Raw genomic sequence first — 25631 nt, 5'->3', positions numbered from 1 at the left:
CTTGCTCTATGGAACTTACGATAAGCGATTGGCCTGAGAGACTGACCTTTTCACCCAGTCCATTGTCAGCATTAAGTGGGTAAATGACGAAATGTCTGGTAAAATCTGCAGACGAAGCTTTTGGGTAGCATACGTAGGTAGATGTAGCGTGCAAAGGAGCCCACAAAATGATATAAAAAGGGAGCACCCACAGATATCGACGGACTACCTCGCCGTCTGTATGTAGGTTAACAGGCTGTGCAGGTTTTCCCCAAGAGCTGGGAGCTCTTGTCTTCCTTTGCTTAAAATGTCTTGCTCTGCTTTGCTTGAAGTATCTTATTCTATTTTACCTATATGAAATGTCATGTTATGTTTAACCATTGTTCTCTTTACTTTTGCATTTAAAAGATTTTGTATTGTAATTGCAGGAATGCTTGCTCTAAGAGTAAACGTGAGTGTTCCTAGGTAACATTTTCCTTGGTGTAACTTGTTTCTCATGATGCATTTATAGATGTGTTTTCTCTCTCTCTCTGTCAGTACATTAATTGAGATACAGAGAATATCATGACAGCTGTATGATTATCTGGATTCTGTATTTTGTACTTTATGTCTCTATTCTGCGGTTTCTTTGAAGTTGTATCTTCTCATTAAACTGCCATTGTATTCTGCCACCAATTCCATGTCTCATATGTCTGTTTTCTTCATTTTTGGAGCAAGCGTTCCTAGGCACCCCGGCTCAAATTAAGGTGCCCCTTTTGTCCCTGACTCACTCTCCTGCTCAGTTCTGTGGTGGCTCCCGGGGCTCTGGGGACCGCCTCTAGCTTCCTTGACCCGTAATAGATCTTCCCTCCAACAGCCTCTCTTGCAAGTCCTGTATTGTTGGTTTGTTGCCCCTGCCCCCCTTTCCACTGCCCTCCATAGTCTGTTGTGCTTCCACGGCCCTTCCTGCCTGCTCAGTGTGGTTAAATTGTTGCCTTTGCACTCTCCTACCTGCCTTCAATTTTCAGAGTCCGTGCCCCTGGCCTTTGCCTCTCAACAGTATCCCAATGAACAACTAGATTGCTAACATTCTATATTTATTACAAAAGTGTGGAACGCCTGACATCATCTTGATGTAATCAAAACTGTAATACCTAGAGCATTTCCTTTAGAAATTACATATATGAGAGGGTCTTATTGGCATCAAAATTATGGTTAGTGCTCTAAAAGACTAAAATAAGGACATTTTGTCTGAGTTTTCAAATAGCGACAAAGCACTTTTAAATTATTTGTTATCTTTATGTTTTTTTATCCAGTTGACCACTTGATTAAATGTTGCACTTAGGGGAGAGGATGTGGTGTTACTTCCAGAACTGCAGACTTTGCAACTGGGGAACCAGGTTGAAGTTTCTGCTTCAGCTCGACATTCTGTGATTCTGGTCAAATCACTTAGTCTCCCCATGTCTACAACCAAAATGAATATGTGCTTGTGTGATGTAACCAATGCTCATGTAAAGCACTCCAATACCTGACAAGTCTGCACTATATAACACTGCAAAAACACTAAATAATAAGTGTTTTGCACACTTCTGTCATTGGGCTATATTTGGGCTACATCTGGGTGATTTTGGGCTACATTTGGGCTCTTTTAGCTCCGGTGGCCATCTTGGGAGATTTATTTGTTATGAAGTTTCCTAATTTCCTCATGTACTGCAGTCTCCTCAGTAGGAAATGCTTTCAGTTTTTTACGTTGATTCCATCATGAAGGTATTCAGATATGTCACACATTTGCCATAAATTCTGAATGTTAGCACTCTAGTTGCTCATTAGATCACTGTAGTAAAACTACTGTTCACCATGGAAGTCTGCTCCTGGTATTAAAAGTTCATGTTTCAGTCTGCATGTCAGAATTTTTTAATGAAATAGAAGAGGATTTGAGAAGTCACTCAAAATGTGCCCTAATTTTTCTTTCTGCAGCACTAATCATACTTTTTATGGAAAAATGAACCCCCTCATTTTGTTCCTTTTGAAATTAAATGTTTTAAGAGTTACCACTTTATTCCAAGCAAGATGGCTTCAGGTGTGCCATACGTTTATCATAGGTAGGACTGTTAGCGCTCTAGTAGTTCTTTGGAACACTCTGGGAAGCTGCAGTAGAACACAAAGGAATCAACTGACAGTCTCTGCCCTTGTTGGATGTACATGTTTTACTGAGAATGTCAGACTTCATTCTCACATGACTGAGAAAGATAATGTGAATTTACAGAAAATAAGCTCTCAGTTTAGCTTATAGATCACCTTCCAAACCTCTGTGGTAAAAGCATGAGAAAATATTTTTCTCTCAATCATGATATCCCAGCAGAAGGCTTTTTCACATGGTGAAATCACCTTAGAACATACCACAATTCCTAAAATGAGTATGGTACCATCAACAAATGATTTATAATGTAACTAAAGTCTTAAAACCTTCTATTAACTGCAATGCTTTTTAATGAGGTGCTATCATGTATATTGGTCCCAAGATGGCTGCCAACACTTCTTGGATGAAGTGCTGACAGCCAATCAGATCTCAGGATGAGATGTGTGGTTAGGCTCCGCCCACATATATATATGCTTTTAAATGCTATTTTCTCAGGAAATACTGAACAGATTTACACCAAACCTACAAAAGGCACTTCCTTGACCTGAGGACTACCTCTCTGCCAAATTTCAAGTAAATCTGTTCAGCCGTTCGGGCTGTAGCCCTGTCTAAAGGTCCTATTGAAAAATGCATGGGAAAAACGCGTTTTGGGACCCCCCTTTTATCTCAGCCCCCGCTTGACAAATCCCCCCGAGACTTTCAGGGTAGGAGCGGAGCGTAGCGCCCCACCTATTTTGAAAAATTCGCGAGGATTCGTCGACCGGCGCCAAAGTTATTCAAAATAGAATGTTGCGGATTTCCTATGGAAAAGGGGTCCTAACTATAACTACCTACTGGCGACCGCCAGTAGGTAATATATATATATATATATATATATATATATATATATATATATATATACATACATAAATATATATATATCTATATACACACATTATCTACTGGCGGTCGCCAGTAGATAGTTATAGTTACAACCTAGTTTCCATAGGAAATCTCAAAATTCTATTTTGAATAACTTTGGCGCCGGTTGACGAATCCTCGCGAAATTATCAAAACTAATGGGGAGCTCCGTTCAGCTCCTACCCTGAAAGTCTCGGGGTGATTCGTCAAGCGGGCGCAGAGAAAAAGGGGGGGTCCCAAAACCTGTTTTCCCCATGCATTTTTCCATAGGACCTTTAGACGCAGCTACAGCCCGAACGGCTGAACAGAATTACGTAGAATTTGGCAGAGAGGTAGCCATTAGGTCAAGGAAGTGCCTTTTGCAGGTCTGGTGTAAATCTGTTCAGTATTTCCTGATAAAATAGCATTTAAAAGCATATCAATATCTATACGCGCGCACCGTGCGCGCACTGTGCGCGCACCCTGCCGTGCGCGAGCACAATTCTGATTGGTTGTTAGATGTCGGTAAACATTCGAATCGGTCGAAACCAGGAAGTGTCGGCCGCCATTTTGTCTCTCGCAGTCTGAGGGGGTGAAAAACAAAGGTGGAGAACGTGAAAAGGGGGCAAAGTGGACAGTTCCTGACCCCCTAGCCTTGGTCAGGGGGTCACAGAAGGACCCCCAAGGGAGAAAAAAAACATTTTTTTTTTTAAATCGCGAGGTGCGCGCACCCAGCGCTCACCGCGAACCGTGGGCACTCGGCGCGCGAAGCGCACGAGTGCCCACAGAGCGCGCACGGTGCGCGCACGGTGTAAAACCTGAAAAAAAAATAAAAAAATAAAAACATAACTTAGCATTTAAAAAAACGTACAAATTCACTGAAAAAACCATAGGTTTCACACATGTTAAAGTTAGCTGGACATTTCACTCGTAAAAAACCAATGAAATTCCCCCGTTATAGTTACTGCAGGCAACTATAACTCACGCGACCGCAATCCTCTGCTGATGACGTCAGATATGACATCACTGATGACATATGTGTCTTTCTGAAAAATAAATATTTGTAATATATGTATAGCTAAAGATTAATGGAAGAAGACATGGGTAAATACGTGTCTAAATACAGTGATGTAATATCTGACGTCATCAGCAGAGGATTGCGGTCGCGTGAGTTATAGTTGCCTGCAGTAACTATAACGGGGGAATTTCATTGGTTTTTTACGAGTGAAATGTCCAGCTAACTATAACATGTGTGAAACCTATGGTTTTTTCAGTGAATTTGCAAGGTTTTTTAAATGCTAATTCGTAACTATAACGTGTGTGAAACCTATGTTTTTTTCAGTGAATATATATATACATATATATTATCTACTGGCAGTCGCCAGTAGATAGTTATAGTGAGGTCCACGTTTCCATAGGAAAAGCATTTTTTCATATGCTTACAACTTTGCCGTCGTTTGACGAATCTTTATGACATTTTCCAAAAAGTTTCTCCTTTTTGATCAGTTCCTATCTTAAAAGCTTGAGGGTGATTGGTCAGGGGGGGCTGAGAAAAAAGGGGGGTCCCAAAACATGTTTTCTCAAGGCATTTTCCATAGGAAACTTTAGACAAGGCTACAGGTCAAACTGCTGAATGGAATCACGCTAAATTTGGCAGGGAGAAAGGTCTTGGTCCAGAAAGCACGCTTTTGTTTAAATGGTGTAAATCCGTTCAGTAGTTTTTGAGACATATCACATTTTACAGATATCAATATTTGGGAATTCTGTCATCTGATTGGCTGAGGGGTTACGAGCACGAGCTTGTGGCTGATTGGCTATGAACGGTTGAAACTAGGAAGTGTTGGCAGACATTTTGTGATTAAGTCTGTCAGCTTGCATCTCTCTGTCTACAAGCCATCGGGTCAGTAGTTCTACCTCTGCGAGGCAACACTGAAAATATATCGCAGCTCTGTCTCTGCGAGATACCCCTTTCACGGTCCCTCTCCCCACATTACCAGCTCACGGTTATGCTTTTAAAAGTCAGTCCGTCGGCTCGCAGGTCTGGGTCTGCGAGCTGTCAGACATTTTGTGGCTCAGTGCCCCAGCTCGCATCTCTCCCTCTACAAGCCATCCGGTCCGTAGTTCTACTTCTGCGAGGCAATACTGAAAATATACCGCAGCTCTGTCTGTGCGAGATAACTCTTTCACGGTCCATCTCCCCACATCACAGGCTCGCGGCTCACTCCCCACATCACCGGCGCGCGGCTATGCCTTTAGAAGTCAGTGCGTCGGCTTGCAGATCTGCGTCTGCGAGCCGTCGGGCCCGCAGCTCTACCTCTGCGAGTCACCCCGTTAGCTTGTAGGTGTGTCTGTACTAGCAGGCCCGTTGGCCCATTACTGTCCCTCTGCGAGTCAGCCCGTTGGGTTGCAGCTCGGGCTCGCAGCAGTACGTCTGCGATCCAGCCCGTTAGGTTATAGCTGTGTCTCTGCTAGCAGGCCTGTTGGCCCGTTGGTCTCCCTGTGCGAGTGAGACCACAGGTCTCCCTCTGCGAGCCTGCCCGATGGGCCGCAGGTCTCCCTCTGCTAGCCGGACCACAGCTGTCACTCTGCGAGATTATATTGGGAATATAAGGCGGCTCTAAAAAGAGCCCTTGTGTTTATTAGTTGGAGCTACATGTAAGTGCGGATGCACAGCTTCAGGTTATTCAGAAAAACTCGGTTTCCCTCATCTGTGAAGTGCACTCCATCACTTCTTTAGAAATCAGTCATATCAAAACGTATGTTGTTGTTGTTGTAGATCGACCCCATTCTATGGTCTCTAAGGTATGCAGACACAGCTTTGTTGACTTTCTTCCTAGATTTTTCAATTTTATGTCAAAATTGGTTTGACCATTTCCACTTCTGTCTTTGGCATATATTGGAATATACAAGGACAGTGTGAGGCAAAAGTAACATCAATTGTCCAAAGGTGTCCTTCATAAGCATTTCCAAACCTACCCCAGTCAATGTGCCTAGGTCGTTACCACCACAGTGCACAATTATGAGGTGAGGGTGTTGGAGATGCAAACAGGTTTTAACCAAAGGCAGCAATTGGTGCCATTTCAATCCTCTCTGTGCAAACCATTTAATGTGCACATTTTGTAAACCTAGGTCTAAGTCAATACGTCTCTGTTCTGCATACCTCTTGCACCAGAAAATATAGCTATGTCCTACAATCCACACTAGCATTTTGAAGGTAAGGCTGGAAGATATGGATAGATGTCTGTAGGACATGCAGTCCGTTTGTAGAATGAGAGATATGTTTAAAGATGGGGAACTACTTTTTTTTTAACATACAAAACGTTAACTGATTGGGAGATGAAATGCTTTGTTTCCTAAAAATTAGGGTGCATATTAGTTTTGAGGAAAAGCATCTTTGTCATTGGCTAATAAAAAAGCAGTTTATACGTGGAGTACATATTATAGGATAACATTTACTCAGCTCAACCACACCTGCTAATTGTATTTGGAAGGTGCAGTTCGAATTTGAAAGAATGGTGAACTTTTGACCTGCACGCGCCGTGAAATGTTGGAGAGAATGTTGCAAAAAAAAATCATTAGGTTTAAAAAAATGATGAACTTTTAACCTGCACGTGTCGTAGAATGTTCTAGATAGTGTTGATACAATAGGTTGAACTTTTCACTTGTATGTGTCCTTAAAAAAACTGTTTATGTGGAAAGTTAAAAAATAACCAATAGAGAGAAGTTTTGCAATGCAAAAAAATCAAGGAACCATTCTGATTTGTTCTTTACATGTATTCATGTGTGGAGCAACGGGGAAATTGTGCCATTATTGGTTCCGTCCTTGATGAAAGCGGTGCTGTACAAGTACTGTGTGACAAAGAAAGAATATCATCTGTTTGTGACATTTGCGTACCAACTACGAAGGTAAGTTAGAAACTAAGAAGGTGTGTTATGTGTTCTGTATTAGTGGTTAAGTATTTGAGGCAATATTTTTTACTTTTAAAGTATTTTTTATTTCTAAACAACATAGTGTTAGTAAAGTCTGGTGTTTTATTGGTTCTAAAATATGTGAAAGGTGTGACTAGTTGTTAAACAAGTACTTTATATATGTTTAGGAGTTTTTCTCAAAGGAAAGGTGTAATAATAATAATAATAATAATCCACATTTGAAAAGCGCAAACAATCACCCGTAAGGGTCTCTAGGCGCTGGGGTCCATCAGGAAGATTAAGCAAGCTATTGACCAGAGTCACATAGTGCTGGGTTAATCTGCCGCTGGCGATCGAACCGTAATCCACAGATTCCAGAGTCAGTTGCCCTGGCTGCGGCGCCACACCTCTTCCTTGGTCATCTGTAAAAGACTGTATGGTTTTGAAAATTTGCTGTAGCATTAATTTGGATTTGTATATCTATTCCGGCGAGATAAACAGAATGTCGTATGTTTTCAAATTATGCATAGTCTGGAAATAGTGGGAAAGGGGTGAGAGTAGAAAATGACGTGTTATTAACTTAACAGGGATGGAACAAAAAACAGAAATGTTATGTCCACAGTTTGTGGTCTCATTTTTTACACTGAGAGGTAGATTTCAATATTAGTCAAGGCTGGTGTGGTATTGCGAGGCTTTGGATTTGGGTGTTCTTAAGAAATCTAAGTTGTTGGGGAGCGTTTCTTCAGAAGAATTTTTTTTAAATATGTGAGAGATTAAAAGGAATGAAAATGTTCTTTGTATATATTCTGTACGATTTTGTTCACAGTGCTAAAGTAAATGTGAATATTAGTGATAGTAATTGTCAGGGTGTGTTCCTCTGTTGAATATACGCAGGCCTTTAAGTGGTGCTGGTCTTATCGGTATTGAGCTCCGCCACCCCTTTAAGAGAACCGTCAATTTTTTTAACTCACTTAAAACTGTTAATATATGTATAGTAAAGGGATGATACATAAAAAGTTTGGAATTACACCTTCATTTACTGTGTCCACCTTCCACCACCATTTTGTGCCCCCAGCAGTACTGTTTTTAAAAATAATCTAATACAGCTTTTGGTATTATAAAAATAGAACTTATAGATTTATTGGCATATTCATAGGATTTGTACTATATAGAGAATGTTGCAATCAGTTTAATGGTATAAAACTTCACTGTATTATTTTGGAAATATTACATATGCATAGGTTGGGATGTCATTGTTTTCACTGTGAGGTACATTTGAGTATAAGTGAAGACAGGTGATATACTGGAAACCCGTTCAGAATGTGCACAGATTATATGGATAGTAAATGGACAAAGTAAACATGCACGTTGCTTTGTGTATGTATACATGGTTTGAATCATTTGATGATAATTTCAGAAATAATCTAAACACTGTTTCTGCTTTACAATTGGGTACAGTGCACAGTGTTAGTACTTAGTGACTAAATGCTGGTAAAGGGGTATTTATTGCTCGTCCTTACGAAATAAAGGTGTAGGGGGCCTTTCTTTACAAGAGATATTTTATAAATGTTTGAGAGATAAAAAAGAAATAAAAATGTTTCTTTACAAGAGATATTTTATAAATGTTTTAGAGATAAAAAAGAGATAAAAATGTTCTTAGTAAATTTTCTGTACGATTTTTTCACACTAGTAAACTAACTGTGATTATAAGTGATGAAAATTGTTACGGTGTGTCTCTGTGCTGAATGTACGCAGAACTTTAAGTGGGCCGGGTCACTGGTATCCCTTTTAGACACCAATAATTTTTTTCATCCCACATAAAACCCTCAATATACGTATATTAAAGGAACGGTAGAATAAAAGTTTAGAAATTATACCTCCTTTTACTCTCCTCATGTGTCACCCCCATTTTGGTTTGAAAAATTTGATCATAGTGTTAAATATAATATGGAATGCCCGGTGATGCGGGACAAGAGAGGGTGAAGGAGGTATTTCGGAGAGAGACAGCTGTGGTATATTCTTACTATTAGTTTGTAGAGAGATAGCTGAGGGCTGTTGATGCGGTCCGATGGAGGGTGAAGGGGGTATCTGGTAGAGGGAGAGCTGTATTATATTCACAGTGTTGGCTAGTAGAGGTAGAGTTATGGACCCGACGGATTGTACAGATAAACTTGCAAGCCCGATGGCTCACAGACGAAGAGCTACGAGCCGACCGGTGGTTCACAGAGGAAGAGCTGTGAGCCAACTGGCTTGCTCATAGAGGGAGGGCTGCCTCTGCAAGTCAACACTGGAAATATACTGCAGTTCTCCCTCTACGAGCCAGCCGGTCGGCTCACAGCTTTTCCTCTGCGAGGCAGCCTGTCGGCTCGCAGCTCTCCCTCTGTGAGTCGTCGGGCCCGTAGCTGTAACTCTCCAAGCCAACGCTGAAAATATACTGTAGGTTTCCCTCTGTCAGATACTCCCTTCACTCTTCCTCGCCCCACATCAGAGGTCGCAGGTATCCTCTTGCAAGCCGACGGCTCTCAGCTCTTCGTATGCGAGTTGGCCCACAGCTGTCCCTATGCAAGCCAGCCCACAGCTCTCTCTCTGCGAGCCAGCCCTTCATATCGGAGCTCTTCCTCTGTGAGTCCTCGGCCCGCAGCTCTATCTCTGTAAGCCAACACTGAAAATATACCGTAGCTGTCCCTCTGCGAGCCAGCCCGTTGGCTCAGAGTTCTTCCTCTGCGAGTCCTTGGGCCCGGAGCTCTAACTCTGTAAGGCAACACTGAAAATATACTGTAGCTTTCCCTCTGCCAGCCAGCCCGTTGGTTTGCAGGTGTTCGTCTGCGAGTGGTCGGGCCCGCATCTCTCCCTTTGCAAGCCAGGCCGTCGGCTCGCAGCTCTGCCTCTGCGAGGCAGCCCGTCGGCTCTCAGCTCTTGCTCTGTGAACCACTGGGTCCGCAGCTGTAACTCTGCAAGCCAACACTGAAAATATACAGCAGCTTTACCTGTGCAGATTCCCCCTTCACTCTCGTGGCCCCACATCACCGGCCTGTAGCAGCCCACAGCTGCTGCTGTGTGAGCCGGCCCGCAGCTCTCCCTCTGTGAATTGGCACGCAACTGTTCTTCTGCAACCCAATGGCTCCCGATTCTCCCTCTAAAAGCCATCGGGCCCGCAGGTCTATCTCTGCAAGCCAATACTGGAAATATACCACAGCTTTCCCTCTGCCAGATACTCCCTTCACCCTCCCTCACCCCACATTAGCGGTCGCTGGTATTCTTTTGCAAGCCTACGGCCCGCAGCTCTCCCTATGCGACTCGGTCCATAGCTGGCCCTCTGCGAGGCGGCCCTCAGCTCTCCGTCAGTGAGCGGGAAGACAGCTGTCCCTCTAGGAGCTGGTGGCCCCAGCTCTCCCTCTACAAGCCAGGTCGTGTGGGGGGAAGGGGAGGTCTCACACCACTGTGTGCTATTTTTATACTAGATAAATCTCTGTTTGTTTATTTTTCAAGACAGTAGTCTCAGGGGTACAAAGTGTTGGTTGCAGTGGTAAAGCACACGTAAATGTAAATTAACGTACTTACGAGGTTTTCTGCTGGTGTTACAGCTCCGTACACGACTGGGCTGGCACATTACTAAAATGGGAATAACACCTTACTTAAAGTTTCCCCCCTCTCCATCTCCATGTCGGTCGTTTTTGTTGCTCTCTAACAGTTGATCTGTATTTGTTTATGTACATCCACAATGAAATAAATGTTTGTACGATATCTTTGCTAATATGGTGCAGTGTTATGCTTGCTAAGTTGCAGATAGAAGTCTTAAACTAATAAGGGTAACGTTTACATGTGCCATTTAGTTGAAAATATGACTCTAAGTATACAGATCACAATTTTATAAAAATAGTATCTACAAAGTCATCTGTAGTGGGTTGCAAAGGAAGGGCGGTGGGGTGCGCGGGACGGTCGGGTGGGCAGGGAAGCGAGGGGAAAAGTAGGAGGAAGTGGAGTCACATATAAAATGGGAAGGTGAATCTAAATAATTCAATAAATGCATGCTGTATGTCCAGTGACACTACCTGCCACCCTACTGTTCCCTTATTCTGCTCTAGTACTATGCAACATTTCCTCTGCAACCCGCCAGTGGAACTTATGTAATTGTATGTGATTATTTTGACATATTGAACAGATATAACAAATAATTGAAACTTTTTTTTCTTTCTCAGACAAATATTTTGATTGGATTCAAAATTAAAAATGCCTAGAAGATGTGAGAAGAAAAGAATTTAAAAAAAGGCAAATGTGGATTACAAGTAAATGGGAGTACTACAAAAAGAGTTTCTTCTGGTAAAAACACTAGGCAATTTTTAAAAAAAAGTATTACGAACATTTAATGAAAATAACATCACAAAAAGGAAAAAGAAGGATTTGTCAAGTAAGGAGAAGCAAACTTCGACTTCAAATTACAAGAAAAAGAATCATGATAAGGAAAGAATATTTGTTACCCATAGACAAAAACAATTTCAAGAAATTCATCAAAGATTTTTCGAAATAGAGTAATTCAGAATTTAATAAAAGGATGCCGCAAATATAAAAAGAAAGTGATGCAATTGAAAGAGAAACAGTGTGTTGAAAGCATAGTGGATACTGCTTTTAAGTTAAAACAAAAAAAATAAATTTTGATTTTGAAGAGGATGAAAGTGTTGGATAAAACAATGAAGATTCTGAAAGACAAAAGTAAAAACAAAAGACGTGTAAACAGAAGCAACTTTTGTAAAATCTACAGTGGACAATGGAAACATACATCTAATAGGGAACCTTTTTAAATGAAGAGAGTTACTTCCAAGAAAATAGTTTACCATTTGCAGTTGATACTGGAGGTCATTGCTACGAAGTTCAGAATGGTTGTCCTGTTCCAAAAGAGGAAATGTTTACTATTAGTGCAGAACAGTTAATAGCTGAAGAAGTGCAAGGGAAATGCACACAAGCTCCTGTGTATAAGTGGGGTTGTAGCAGTATTTGTAGTATTCAACAGGAATCTATTTATATAATGCAAAATTTCTTACGAGAATATGCACAGAAACCCGTAAAACAGAAGATTAGGTTGTTACAAGGACTAGAGCCATGTAATGTAAGAAAATATACTGAGAAACATGGGCATTCTCTGGCTTGTCTTTCAAGAAAAGTGTGTAAAAGTGTTTTTCATTACTTGAGGATGTTAGCAGTACACCATTCAGAAATGCGGAAGTTTGTAAGGAAAGTGTACTATGTAAAAAGTTCTGCATTATGTTTAAGTGAACTAAAAACAGGTCTTTTATACGGTTCTTGATAAGATGTACAAAAAAAGTGTGATGATATTCAGTTCTGATATTTTGGTTCAGAAGAGCAGTACATAGAAGGTGAAAGATTGACAATTACAGATGTTGAAGAAGATGGGAAAGTGATTAGCATTGATCAGTTTGAAGAAGAAATTAGAAAGTGTAACATAGTGTGCTCTGAAATTCCAAACTATGTTTGTGTTTGTTGTTGACGTACTAATTATAAAATTCAAACTAGGGATGTTGATTTGTATTTCAAATCTGACAAGAAGAATAATGATAAATGGAAGGAATTTGCAACTTACTTGTTAGTGGAAGGTCAATTTGAATTAGGCAGTGATCAACGTGTTTGTGAATATTGTTATAACAAATTAGAACAGAACAAAATACCCGCTAGAGCAGTACATAATAAGTTAGAATTAGTAGCTATTCCAGAGGAACTGGCAGATTTGAATACATATGAGTTAGTTCTAATTCAATCTGTTTATCCATTTCAAACTATAATTCGCATGGAGCCAAAAACAGGTAAACTGCCACCAACAGACTTACAAAGAGGGCTGAAAGGAAGAGTGGTGTACTTACCTTTGGATTTTAAGAAAAATATTGAAATTGTTGGTGGAGACAAAGATGAAAATAAAGCAGTAGTCATTTTAGTAAATAGAGTACCAACAAAGAGTCAGAAAGTATGGCAAGAATTTGTTGATGTTAAAATACTTCAAAAGACTACTTTATATCTTATGGAGAATAATATTTTTTATACAAATGTAAATGTGAAAGAACAGGTAAAAAGTTTGGAAGATGAATCTGAAAATTCAAGTGGTCAAATAGAGAAAGTGGACAAGTCAAGGAGTGAAGAGATTTATGAACATTGCACAATATGTTCTCTACATTCCAAAGAAGTAATAGGAAACAACATTGAGTTATTTCAAATGAAAAAAGCAAAGGGAACTCCAATGAGTGTATGGGAGAAAAGCTTAGAAGCTTGTTGTTTTCCACAGCTGTTTCCTACTGGAGAAGGTGGACGACATGATGACCGACATGTACGGATTCCAGCTTCAGAATATCGCTCAACAAGAATATACTCTGAAGATCCTCGATTCCGGCAGTGTAGTCCATATATATTTCACCTTTTGTTTGAAAGTGATCTGTCTTCTCTGTCCTATGCAGTGAACCACATACTGAAAACTGGAGTTCATCAATCACTTCTTTCAGCGAAATAATTTGTGGAGAACGTTCAAGAAACAGATGAAAATTTAGAAGCACAGTTAATTAATTTGATGGCATGTCAATGAGGAACAAATGAGTATTGGTATCATCGTTATGGAGAACGTAAGTGTAAGTTATGGAACTTAGGTACACCTACATGGTTTGTGACACTTAGCTGTGCAGAGTATGCATGGGAAGATTTGCTTAAATTTCTACGAGAAGCAAATTCCAATATAAAGAATGTTGAAATTAAGACACCTGGAGAACTGTGTTCTTTGGATCCTGTAAATGTGTGCAGATGTTTTATTCATAGGTTTCAAGCTATGATGTCTTTCATCTGCAATAAAAAGAATCCACCTCTTGGAGAAGTTACCGATTTCTTTTGGAGAAAGGAGTACCAAGCAAGAGGTGCTCCTCATATACATATGTTATTGTGGATCAAGGATGCACCTGAATTTGGAAGTGATTCAGATGAAATAGTATTGTCTTTCATTGAACAGTATGTGACATGTGAGGTTCCAAGACAAGGAGGAGATAAAAGCTTGAGACAGCAAGTTTTACGTTTCCAAAGTCACCGTTGTGGAAAGTACTGCAGACGAAAATACAAGTCTAAAGGAACATTTTATTCCAAGTTTCGGTTTGGATTTCCACGTCCAGTAATTTCTAAAGGAAGAGTAAATTATTTTTTTTCTTCTGTAAAGCACACAATAACTTGCAAATCTCCAAAGAATACCTACAACTTAAAAAGAACAGAACTGTCAAAGTATATTAATGACTACAATCCGGTTATTTTGAAAATGTGGAATGCAAACATGGATATCCAGTATTTTGCAGACAACTCAATTGCTGTTGCACGCTATGTAACATCATACATAACAAAATCAGAAAAAACTGAGTTGAAACAAATGTGGGAGGAAATTGCACAAGAGAAGAGCCTTAGAAAAAAATTGTACAGCTTTACTTTAAAAATGCTTTCCCACAGAGAAATTGGATCCTATGAATGTTCAGACTGCTTGTCATCTTCAAGTTTATATTCAAAATCACGAGGGAACATTTGGGTAAGTTTAGGTCTTGCCTGCTCACGGAATAGAGTGTTGAAATCCTTAGAAGAAATTGAATACTTAGCAGCAAATGAACCAGACTGTAGAGACATTCTTAAAACTAATATGTTGGATACATACGATCCGAAAACGAGTCGACATCTGGAACAGCTATGTCTGTATGAAGTACTTCAACATTACAGCTTCAAAAGAAATGTTAAACAGAATTTAAAAGAAGGAAAATATGCAGTATTTGGATGTCATGGATGTTTAGTAAAACACACAAAAGGGAACCTTATCAACCACAAGAAACTCAGCTTTGAAACTCCAGATAAGCGAGAATTTTACTATTTAGCACTTCTCCAACTGATCAAACCATGGTGTTGTGAAAGTGAATTACTCGGAGATTTTGCCTTCTACGAAGATTCTTTTAATGCATGTAAAGATAGCATTGCATGTTCAATTTTCCCTACATATTTAAAATTTTTGAATGATGAAGTTGAACAAGAAAAGACTATTACAGCTGAAGTTGCTAATGAAAGTTCTCAAGATAGTCAAGGTTCTGGTCCATGTAGTCAAGATCTACTTGGGCGACAAATAGTGGAAAATGAAGCAGCGATTGCTATGCATGAAGCCAAAATTGCAATGCAACAAGCACAAGAGGAGAATATTACATTGGAAAAGTTAGAAGAACAAGTAAATATTGAACAGAAAGAAATATATGTACAAGTGAGAGAACAGATAGAACATGGTTTGTTACATTAAAAAAAATGTGTATGTTCATCATTTAAACCGATTCTGATGTACATTAGTGGTCAAGCTGGAACGGGTAAAAGTTTTTTCATTAAAGTTTTGACCAATTATCTTAAAAAAACTGCTGGTTCACATTTATCTTGTGTGGTAACAGCTCCAACTGGATTATCTGCGCACAATGTTAAAGGAATAACTTTGCATAGATTACTGATGTTACCAGTTGAGCATGATAACAAATTAGAATATCAGAAGTTGTCTGGAGAAGCTTCTTATGAAGTGTCAAGAGTGCTGAAGAAGATGAAACTTTTAAATATTGATGAGGTGAGCATGGTCACAAACCTTAATGCTTGCTGTCGTGCATTTAAGAATGCAACAGGTATTAAAAACAGATTATGACGTTCTGTTTGGAGGAAAACATTTAATTGTATTTGGAGATCTGCTACAACTAACTCCTGTAAAAGGAGAACCAGTCTTTAAAACTCTTCTACATGAAGACACTAGGAAATCTTTGGGAAGTATTGGAAATGTGAATCTCTGGTTCCATTTTGAATATAAAGAACTCACTCAGAATTTGCGACAAGCAAGTGATGAAGGGTATGGAAATATTCTGAAAGATGTAAGAATTGGTGTTCTAAGCAAACATGGTAAACAAGCTTTACAAAGTCGTCTACTAAAGAACTTGTTCACGACTGAAAACACACCAGCAGCAGTACTGTACAAGAACATTGCAGAAAAAAGTCTATAGTTTCCTTAATGCCTACAGTGGAAGAGTGTTATACATTTAATCAAGAGCTTCCGAAATCGGAAAATCAAGAAATAGTTCACATTGAAGCTATTGATAAAATCGAGAATCAAGGAATAACAATTCTTCTTTCAAATAAACTACAGACTAAATTGGATTCTTTGGAAAAGTCTGTTTCAAAAACTGCTGGCTTAGAAAAAAATGTAGATGTATGAATAAACTGTTGGTTCATTTTGAGGCGTAATTTGAATATAGAAGTAGGTTTAGTGATCCATTCAGTGCAATGGGGAAAGTTGTTGAATTTGTAAAATATCAAAACAGAAATGCAATTGAATTCTTGAAAATTAAATTTGATCAGATTACAGAGGTAAGACAGATTGGAAGTTGTGCTGTATGTTTTTTGCTGGTAAAAGACTTGTATGTTCGTAGGAAACAGTTTCCTTTCTGTTTAGCATATGCAATAACCATTCATAAATCTCAAGGTTTAACTGTAGATAATGCTTTAGTAAATGTTGGAAGAACTGTGTTTCAAGAGGGAATGGCATATGTTTCATTATCTAGAGTTAGAACATTGTCTGGTGTCTATGTAATTGATTTAGATGAAAAGAAGGTTAGAGCTGATGTAAATTGTGTAAGAGAATATAATCGTTTAAGAAGACTTTATGCACCAACTTTAGGTGAATATCCTATTTATGAAAAACATATTGTGTGTTCCAAATGGAAACATGTTGATAAATCAAGTGTGGTTGAAAAGCAAAATTCAAGAGGCAAGTAAAGATGCAAAGAAACAGAAAATACAAACAAGTGATGATGTGGTGGTATACCAATTAGAAAATGCTTCTGGTGTCAACTGCTATGGTAATGTTATTCTAAACGTTGTATTTTATCTAGAAGATCTTTATGGTGAAATTATGGAAAGTCAGGAAAAAAGATTATGTTTTGCACTTTATACTTTATTTGAACAATTGAGAACTGACAGAAGGAAGATCCATACTGCTTCTGGTATTCACCAACTCTTGGATACATATACTGGATCTTTAACGTTCAGCCCTAATATTCAGCAAGATGCAAAAGAGTTTTAGATGGTTATGCTTGGAGTGTTAGAAGATGAAGGAATCCAGGTTGAGAGTTTGTTTGGATTCAGTTTCAAATGGGATCACAAATGTGAACAGTGTTTATTAACTTCCAGCCCTATAGTTGACAGAGAACGATTTCTATATTTAACAATACCTGACTGCAAATCTGTACCTTTTGCGAAATTAGTAATCATGATATGAAATGTTCTCGTTGTCAATCAGAAATGTTATCTACATTATGCCTACAAAGATATGGGAAATATCTCATTTTAATGCTACAACGCTGTAGACCAAATGGAACAAAAGTGGAAATGAAAATTAAAAGTTTTGTTGCTAGTCAAGTATCTGTTTCTGGAAGAACTTTCGCAACACTGGCTATTGTTTTCCATGCTGGAGCTACTACCCCATGTGGACATTATACTGTATATTTAAAATGCAATAATGGTTGGAGTCACTGTAACGATACACACTTGGAAATAAAACCGAGATTGCCTTATGAATTACCCAACTCTTATTTAATATTTCTCAAACAAACATTTTAGATACATTATTCGTCCTAGAGGGAAAATGGGAAGATGCTTTAAGGAATTCGTACTGGATAATTAAAAAAAAAAATTGACACATTATTTGGCCTTGAGGAAAAGTGTGAACGGAAACTACAGAGTAAAGGTAAGATTTAAACATTGGAAATAGTATTGGATGTGTTATTTGTGTTGATTCCATATTGTGCTTGCAAGAATTAGTAATTTGGGTTTTTTCACAATCTAGTTGATTGTTTTTTTTTATCCAGCTGCTTATGATGATACTACACTGACATCACTGTGAATAGTGAAGTTAAGTAGAATCTGATAACAGCAGAAAAAGGGAGAAACATGTTTTCAAAATGTTAAATGATGCTATATTATTTGATAAGTAACACTGTAATTTCTGAAATATATTACATTACACAACAGTTTTACAGATTATTTTCCTTTATGTTGTGGAAAAGTTAGAAAAAAGAGTACTAAAGACAAATAGCAGAATAGTAGTTTCATATTTAAAAAACCTTTGAAATTCACTGAAAAAACCATAGGTTTCAGGGACGTTATAGTTAGAAATTAGCATTTTAAAAACCTTTGAAATTCACTGAAAAAAACACAGGTTTCAAAGACATTATAGTTAGCTGGACATTTCACTCATACAAAACCAGAGAAATTCCACAGTTATAGTTAGATCAGCTAACTATAACTCGCGCCCTCGCAATACACTGCTGATGACGTCCCATATTACATCATTCATGACATGGTCAGTGACATTACTGATGACATCACTGATGACATCTCAAATGACATCACTGATGACATCATCCATGTGATAATCTGATGCACCTCCTCTTAACCCTAGTATAATCTTTGATACACCCACTTAAAATATAGACTACCATTTTCGAAATCATCAACACACCAATACCAGTTACTACATACGCAATCACTGATTCCTAGGTCTACACACACATCCACTCATTCACCCATACAATCACTCATACATACAGTCACTCATCAAGACTACACTATCATATGCACTCATACACCTATACAGACAGTCACACACTGCCACTCATCCATGGAGTTACTCACACACCTAGTCAGTCATGCAAAGAATCAATCACACTCCCATTTCCTCACCAATACAGTTATACACACACCACCTTATTTATTCAAACATATACTAACACATACTTACTCTCTTATACAAGCAATGATACAAGTACTCACTCATCCATACAGGCACTCTCACAACCACTGACTCTCACAACCACTGACTCTCACATATAGTCATTTATATACTCCAACTCTCACATACACTACCTTTTACATATGTAGTTACTTGAACATGTACCACTGAGACATCCAATCTCTCACCAACACACCCATACACACACTCACCCACCCATACAGCTGTTTCCACATACACTCTTGACCCCATATACCCAGTGAATCAACCACTCATACATCTAGGCACAGAGTCACACACCTCCAACCCACCCACACACACACTCAGTCTCCCAAACAAATACTCAGGCAACCAATCCATAACCCATATAGACACTCTTGTAGCTACTGACCAACACATGTAGCAGCTTACACAACAACAGACATACTGATACACATATTCAGACAGTTTAGTCACTAACCCATGCATTCAGTAAGACACATTTAATCACTCACTTATACAGTCAGTCACACACCTACTAAATCCTCCATCCAGACACTTATACACCCACTCATTCTTCAATACACCTTGGCATATATATAAAACATATTTAAACTTTACAGAAACACACAGTCACTGGATGATGTCATCAGTGATGTCATCAGTGATGTCACTGACCATGTCATGAATGATATAATATGTGACATCATCAGCAGTGCATTGCAGGGGCGCGAGTTATAGTTAGGTGAACTAACTATAACGGTGGAATTTCTCTAGTTGCGTATGAGTGAAATGTCCAGCTAACTATAACGTCTCTGAAACCTAGGTTTTTTCAGTGAATATATATATATATATATTATCTACTGGCGGTCGCCAGTAGGTAGTTATAGTTAGGACCCCTTTTCCATAGGAAAACCTCAACATTCTATTTTGAATAACTTTGGCGCCGGTCGATGAATCCTCGCGAATTTCTCAAAATAGGTGGGGCGCTACACTCCGCTCCTTCCCTGAAAGTCTCGGGGGGATCCGTCAAGCGGGGGCTGAGATAAAAGGGGGGTCCCAAAACGCGTTTTTCCCATGCATTTTTCCATAGGACCTTTAGAACGAGCTACAGCCCGAACGGCTGAACAGAATTACTCGAAATTTGGCAGAGAGGTAGTCCCTAGGTCAAGGAAGTGCCTTTTGTAGGTTTGGTGTAAATCTGTTCAGTAGATTCTGAGAAAATAGCCTTTAAATCAATATATATATCTGAGCCCGCTTACCGTACGCTTACCGTACGCTTACCGTAAGCGTACGGTGGCGTGCGCGAGCGCGATTCTGATTGGCTCTTAGATCTTAGTAAACATTCGAATCGGCCGAAACCAGGAAGCGGCGGCCGCCATTTTGTGTATTTCACTCTGAAAAAAAAGAGTGAAAACAAGAAAAGGGGGCAATGAGGAGAGTTACAGACCCCCTAACATTTGTAAGGGGGTCAAAGAAGGACAGAAAAGTACAAAAAAAACATTTATTGATTTTTAAAAAAATCACGGGGTACGCGTACGGTAAGCTTACGGTAAGCGTACGGTAAAAAAATAAAAATAAATAAATGAAAAGCAGATTTAAGAGTTTAGATATTAGGGAGCTCTAAAAACTGCGTAAAGTGGGCGCGCGGTGCGCGAAGCGCACCGCGTGCTTAATGTGCGCGCACGGTGCGCGAAGCATGGAACGAACTGCGTTAAGTGGGCGCGCACGCCACGAAAGGTGTAAAGTAACTTAGCATTTAAAAAACCGTACAAATTCACTGAAAAAACCATAGGTTTCACACACGTTATAGTTAGGAATTAGCATTTAAAAAACCTTGCAAATTCACTGAAAAAACCATAGGTTTCACACATGTTATAGTTAGCGGAAATTTTACTGATAAAAAACCAGTGAAATTCCCCCGTTATAGTTAGTGCAGGCAACTATAACTCACGCGACCGCAATCTTCTGCTGATGACATATGTGTCTTTATGAAAAAAAAATATTTGTAATATATGTATAGCTAAAAATGTATGGAAGAAGACATGGGCAAATAAGTGTCTAAATACAGTATTAGCATCAGCAGAAGATTGCGGTCGCGTGAGTTATAGTTGCCTGCACTAACTATAACGGGGGAATTTCACTGGTTTTTTTATCAGTAAAATTTCCGCTAACTATAACATGTGTGAAACCTATGGTTTTTTCAGTGAATATATATATATATATATATATATATATATATATATATATATATATATGTATATATACAAAAGTGTTTTTCCAATGTTAATTCCCATGGAGATTTTAGTCGCAACTACAGCCCGAAACGCTGGATGGAGCTCTTGGTCCAGAAAGACCCCTTTTTACTTTCGGTGTAAATCCATTCAGTTGTTTTGAGATATAAAAAAAAAAAAAATTGTATATATATAGTGAAGCGACGCAGATCCTTCGAGGAGCTGACAGTCCCGTTGCTGAAATCTGATTGGCTGCTAACACTTCAACAAGGAAGCATTGGCAGCCATTTTGGGACTCGACTTATAGCCGAGTCCCACAACAAATGTTTAGAAAAATGGAAGGAGTGCAGGGTAGGAATACCCTGGCCCCTTAAATGTAGTCCTGGGGTTCCCCTGAGACTCCGACAGGGTCAGAAAACACTTGCCAAAAAAGCTTTGCTGTGGAAACCAATGGCGCTGTGAATCCACAGCAAAAATTCTAAAAAAAGTATGGGCTCTCCCGCTTGTTTTAATTAGAGTCCCTTGGTGGGCCACATTATGGGGCATTTTTTTTAAAAAACAGGAAGGGGGCACACAGGCCCCCCTCCTAAGTCTCTTGTGACTACCCCTTCCCCAGGGCATTATGTAAATATTGGAGGGGGGCCATGCAGACCCCCCTCCATTGGCAGATTTGCACCCTGGGGACCACCACTTTCCCGGGCAGTCATTTTTTATAAATGGAGGAGGCCAGCAGGCCCCCTCTCAGGGCTGTTTAAAGCCCCATAGACCACCTCCTCCTTTTATGCAGGTCCTGGCCCCTTTATCCACCGCTCTGTAAATGCACCTCCTGGCGCACTACTTCTTAGGGAATGAAGTCCCCCGCTATACTGAGGGTCCTTGGGGGCCAAGAAGCTCTCCTGTTACCCTCAGCAAGTCTCACACAGCTGGATTGCTTAGAGCTTGTCAGAGGCACTGCTCCCTTTCACCACCACTATGCCTCCTTGCACAACTCTGCTATGGGGATGAAGTCCCCTTGGATGATGAGGGTCTTTGGGGGCCAAGAACCCTTCCTCTTACCCCCAGTAAGTCCCACACAGCGGGATTGCTGAGATGTCATTGGATGCCCTGCACCCTTTGTCTAGCACTTGCAAACACATCTGCTGTTGCACTACTGGTTGGGGGGCGAAGTCCCATTGGATGCTTAGGATCATTGGGGTCCAAGAATCCCTGCTGTTACCAAGGTATGTCTCTCAAAGAGGGATTGCTGAGAGCTCATCGGAGGCCCTGACAACTTTCTCCACCCATTGTACAGACCCATACATCTGCTCACACACCCACTAACACACCCATATAGCTACTCACACACCCACTCAGAGACCCATAGAACCACTTCCAATCCCACTCACAAACCCATACAGCCACTCACAAACCTACTCACACACCCACTCAGAGACCTGACAGCCACTCACACACCCCCTCACCTACCTATAAAATCACTCACATACCCACTCTCAAAGGCTACCTGTTACAATTACGAAATAAGACAAAAAAAATAACATTCACTGAAAAAACCAAAGGTTACAGAGGCGTAATAGTTAGGGAATAGAATTAAAAAAATTAGAAGTTCACTGAAAAAACTAAAGGTTACAGGGACGTTATAGTTATGAAATAGAGTTATAAAATCCTTTGAATTTCACAGAAGTGTCTGAGTGGGTTTGTGACTGGATGCATGAGTGCCTGAGTGGGTCTATCAGTGGTTGTATGAGTGTCTGAGTGGTTCTGTGAATACATGTGTGAGTCTCTGACTGCATCTGAGAGTGGGTTCATGAGTGCCCTTGAAAGTCTGTGAGTGAATGGATGAGCCTCTGAATGGGTGATTGAGTGGGTGAATGAGTGTCTAAGTGGGTCTGTGAGTGGTTGCGTGAGTCTCTGAGTGGGTTTCTGAGTAGGTGAGTGAGTTTCTGAGTGTATCTATGAGTAATTGCATCAGTGGGTCTGTGACTGAGTGCATTAGTGTATAAGTGCATCTGTGAGTGAGTGTATGACTCTCTGGGACTGCGACTGGGTATATGAGTGTCTGGTAATGGTCTTTGAGTGTCTGTGTGAGTGTCTGTATGGGTCTATGAGTGGGTACATGAGTCTCTAAGTGGGTCTGCAAGTGGATGCATGAGTCTCTGAGTGGTACTATGAGTGGGCGCATGAGTGTCTGAGTGTATCTGTGAGTGGGTGAATGAGTCTCTAAATGGACCAGTGACTAGGTGGATGAGTCACTGAGTGAGTTTGTGAGTGTGTGTGAGTGTCTAAGTGGGCAGTGAGTGAGTACATGAGACTGAGTGGGTCTGGGAGTGGATCTGTGAGTATCTGAGTGGATCTGTGAGTGGGTGCATAAGTCTACAAGTGGGCCTGTGAATGGGAACACGAGTGTTCGAGTGGGTCTGTGAGTGGGTGTATAAGTGACTGAGTGGGTCTATGAGTGCATGCAAGAGTCTCTAAGTGGGTCTGTGAGTGGGTGCGTGAGTGTCCTGACCTCTATTTTGCCTCTTTCTTCTCATTTTGCCCAGTGTTTTGCCTCTTTCTCCACGCATCTGACCTTTATTTAGCTTTTTTGCTAATTTCAGACCTTTATTTGCGTCTTTCTGCTTGTTTCTGACCTTTATGCTGCCTCTTCATGTTCCCTTCTGACCTTTATTCTTCTTCTTTCTGCTTGTTTCTCACCTTTAGTTTGCCTCTTTCTGCTCATTGCTGACCTTTAGTTTGCCTCTTTCTGCTCACTTCTCACCTTTATCTTTCCTCTTTTTGCTCCCGTCCAACATCTATTTTGCCTCTTTCTGCTCATTGCTGACCTTTATTCTGCCTCTTTCTGCTCATTTCCGACTTTTATTTTGCCTTCTGCTAAATTCTGACCGCTATTTTGCCTCTTTCTGCTAATTTCTGACCTTTATTCTGCCTCTTGCTGCTCATTTCTGAACTCCATTTTGCATCTTTCTGCTCATTTCTCACTTCTATTCTGCTGCTTTCTGCTTGTTGCTAATCTTTATTTTGTCTCTTTCTGCTCATTTCTAATTTTTATTTTGCCTCTTTCTACTCGTTTCTGACCTTTATTATTCCTCTTATTACTCATTTCTCACCTTAATCCTACCGCTTGCTCCTCGTTTCTGACTTGTATTTTGCCTCTTTCTGCTCATTTCCCACCTTTATTCTGCCTCTTTCTGCTAGTGTCTCACCTTTATTTTGCCTCTTGTGCTTATTGCTTATCTTTTGTCTGCTTCTTTATACTCATTACTTACCTTTAATCTGCCTCTTTCTGCTTGTTTCTCTCTTTTTTCTGGCCTCTTTCTGCTCTTTGCCGACCTTTATTATGCCTTGTCTTCTCCTTTCTCACCTTTATCTTGCCTCTTTCACCTCTTTGCTGACCTTTATTCTGCCTCTTTCTGCTCATTTCTCACCATTATCACGCCTCTTTCTGCTCATTGCTGACCTTTATTTTGCCTCTTCCTGCTTCTTTTTCACCTTTATCTTACCTCTTTCCCTTGTTACTGAACTTAATTCTGCCTATTTCTGCTCCATTCTGTCCATTCCCCCAGGACTGTGGAAGGAGCCTCAAGTCACCTGCAGTCCCAGACAGCTTCCCGCCCTCTGTGGGAGCCATTTTTTTTTTTTGCTGCATGGTGGGAGATGCGGGAAATTCATCTCCTTGCGTGCAGGAGCAATACTTTCATCTCTTTCCCTGCCCGCATGTCTCTGGGCAGGGAAAGAGATGAAACCTCCACTTTCAGCGGGTAGGAGCTCTTTGACAGCCCCTGCCCGTTGGAACCCGAGTGTTTACTTTTGCTTTGCAGGAGCTGTCAGCTCCCATAAAGCAAACGCATATGGCTATGTCTCGGGGGAGAGCACCCCAGGACATAGCAGGAGCAAGCTCTGGGGGGATGGCGGTCCCCAGAGCATTAATGTCTCCAGGAGGGTGCCACATGGCCCCCTCCTTTCTAGTATTTGGCCCCACAGAGATGGTGGTCCCTGTGTCTCGGAGGGGTGGTCAGCGCAGCCCCGTGTTAATTTAACACAATCTCTAGGGAGGTGGTGGTCCCCAGGAGTCGGGGGAGTCCAAGCAGCCCCCCTATTAATTTTTTTTAAAGCCCAGGGGAGATGGTGGCCTCCTTGATCTGCTGGAGTCCATGTGCGCCCCTAGCTGTAAATTCAACATAAGGCCCAGGGAGTTGGTCGTCCCGAGGGGGGACCACATGCGCTTCTCTCCTTTAATATATTGGCTTAAGTAGAAACACGTGCAGGAGACATCTTTTTTTTTGCCTCTAATTCATAAAATTTCTATGCACAACAAGAATCACCAGCACACTTTTTATGGAAAAGTTTGTGAAGTTTCATCAAATGGCGCCAAAGATATATGCAAGTAAAAAAAAAACTTCTCCATTGTCCTAAGTATAACTACCTACTGGCGACCGCCAGTAGCTAATATATCTTCTAAGATTAATAAGCCAATAACGTAAAAAAAGGCTTATGAAGTAGCTAAAACCATCTGTGGGGGTGATTCAATGAAGGCTGAAATTTACTTCACAATGCTCTCTGAAGGGCGCAGGCTAGTCTGGACAAGTACTCTCCAGAAGCTGAGGAAAAATTATGAATAATGGTGGACTCTATAAATAGACTCAGAAGACAGAAAGTCAAGAATTAAATAGCAGAAAAGAAGGATGCCACCTTCTGGAGAACAAATATGCAC

The sequence above is a fragment of the Triturus cristatus genome, chromosome 6 (assembly GCF_964204655.1).
Source record: "Triturus cristatus chromosome 6, aTriCri1.1, whole genome shotgun sequence".
Lineage (NCBI taxonomy): Eukaryota > Metazoa > Chordata > Amphibia > Caudata > Salamandridae > Triturus > Triturus cristatus.
The sequence above is the reverse complement of the archived record's forward strand: the minus strand, read 5'-3'. Positions refer to the sequence as shown.